We start from the raw sequence: 2,226 nt of genomic DNA on the forward strand, positions 1-2,226 counted from the left end.
TTTGGAGAGTACAAACCTCTGGAAAACAGTAGTAGGAGAATCAGATAATATGAGTTTTAGAAGTATAAGAAATGGCACTTCAGATTGGATCCATAGGGTGTGAAGATTAAGTTGATACATTTCTTAACAGCATAGATAATGGATTATTTCAAACATATAGTAATTTTTTCTCAAAATGTCAGTTTCAATGATTTACTCAACTATCTCATGTGCCCTAGTTGGCAATGAAAGTAATAATATAATTGCAACTAGCCTAAAAGTTGGAAAAACAATTTTTTCTTAAAGCTTAATCCAAACATGATTTTGAAGAGATCAGAAACAATGGGTGCAACCTGGTTTCCAAATCAAAAAATGTGTTTCTTCAAGAAAGAACCTCCCCAAATTATTATAAAATTATATATAATATAAAACTTTATATATAAATGAAAATTATATACAAAATTCAGTAGTTGATATGTATATACATTATATGAGCATATATATTATATACACATATATGTATTGGAACCTCTAATTGTCATTTGAAGAAAAGGCATCAAGACATTAAAGTGACCTGATCAATATCATACAACAAATGCATTAACTCTCAGACTTTGGCAAAGAGCATGGTCATTGAGGGTTCCCTTGCACAAATCTTATTCCTTATAGAAAGAACTGGTTAAAGCATGAAAACCAGCGTAAAAAACGTTATTTCATAATTTTTTGCAATGCATGAAAACTTTGAGAAATAGTGAGTTATATGTTTTGATGGAATTATAACTCTAAAAGTTATCATTTCAAGTCCAAATACATTTCTATTGCCAAGTCCTCATTTCCCCCACTTCCTTTGCAGATGAACCGCTTCTCAGCTATGCCTGTTTTACATTCACCATAACCATGAGGTGAACAGCAGTGTGAATGAGTTCATTCTGCTTGGGTTAGCACAGAATTTACTAAAGGACAAAATAGTGTTTGTGATCTTGCTTCTATACCTTGCAGCTCTGTTGGCAAACTTCCTAATTGTGATGACCATACGAAATAGCCAGACACTTGGGATCCCGATGTACTTCTTCCTTTTCTACTTATCCTTTGCTGATGCTTGTTTTTCAACAACCACTGCCCCTATGTTGATTGCAGATTCTGTATCTGAGAAGAAAGTCATCTCCTTCAATGAGTGCATGATCCAGATCTTTGCATTTCACTTCGTTGGGTGCATGGAGATCTTGGTACTTGTCCTCATGTCCATTGATCACTATGTGGCCATTTGCTAGCCCCTGTGGTACACAGCCATCGTGAACCAGTGTGTCTGTGGCACACTGGTGAAACTGGCCTGGGTGGGGGCCTGTATCCATTCTTCAGCACAGATTCTCTTGGCTTTGAGACTACCGTTCTGTGGCCCCAATGTTATTGTTCACTATTTCTGTGATGCACAACCATTGTTGAAACTTGCCTGCACTGATACTTATGTCATCAATCTACTCATAGTGTTTAACAGTGGGGTTATATGCATGATAAGCCCGCTGCTAATCTCCCATGTTTTACCTTACATTTTCTGCATAATCATAGTGCAGAAGGAAGAAAGAAAGCCCTATCTACTTGCACCGCTCATATTATTGTTACTGTATTATTCTTTGTACCGTGTATATACACATACACTTGCCTTGTAACTGCATTTCCAGTGCACAAGATGGTGGCTGTGTTTTACACTATTGGGACACCTTTGCTCAACCCCCTGATTTACACTCTGAGGAATGCAGAAGTCAAACAGGTCATGAGAAGGCTATGGTGCAACAAACTCTGACTCAAGATGGCAAAGTGCAGAAGATACCAATTGCTAATTCTGCCACAGTATAAATAAAACTGGATTGATAGGAAAGGCAAAATGTTCTCATCCCAGTGTGGACAACCATAGTTCTCTTCCAGTGGGACCTGTGTGAGAATAAGCAGAATCTATAGAGCACATATCTGTATTATTTTAACCAATGTCTCATGGAGAGACAGAACATGAAGTGCAATCACAATTGTGGGAGCACAAGACCATTCTTCACTTCTGCCATCTGCTTTGATACTCTTTTGAGGCTCAAGAACCAGATCCTGTTGTTTCTGTAGCTTTATTTTCTTATTTTGAACACTATTTTGATTTATTTTTCTTTTTCATGTTTCTGATTCCAATTTTATACTCTGTCCTTGATTTCTGTCATCTATTTTGCTGTTAAACCAGTGCTGGCACTACTGTGTATCATATCA

At 36.9% G+C, this 2,226-nt stretch overlaps 1 pseudogene; it reads left to right on the forward strand.

The window, feature by feature from the left end:
• The first annotated feature begins 665 nt into the window (after window positions 1-665).
• On the forward strand, window positions 666-1,780 carry LOC147357218 (olfactory receptor 4C11-like; annotated as a pseudogene).
• The last annotated feature ends 446 nt before the right edge of the window (window positions 1,781-2,226 follow it).

The sequence above is a fragment of the Bos grunniens genome, chromosome 15 (genome assembly GCF_055505025.1).
Source record: "Bos grunniens cultivar Pamir isolate PY7600 chromosome 15, Bosgru_T2T1.0, whole genome shotgun sequence".
In the NCBI taxonomy this organism is placed as follows: Eukaryota; Metazoa; Chordata; class Mammalia; order Artiodactyla; family Bovidae; genus Bos; species Bos grunniens.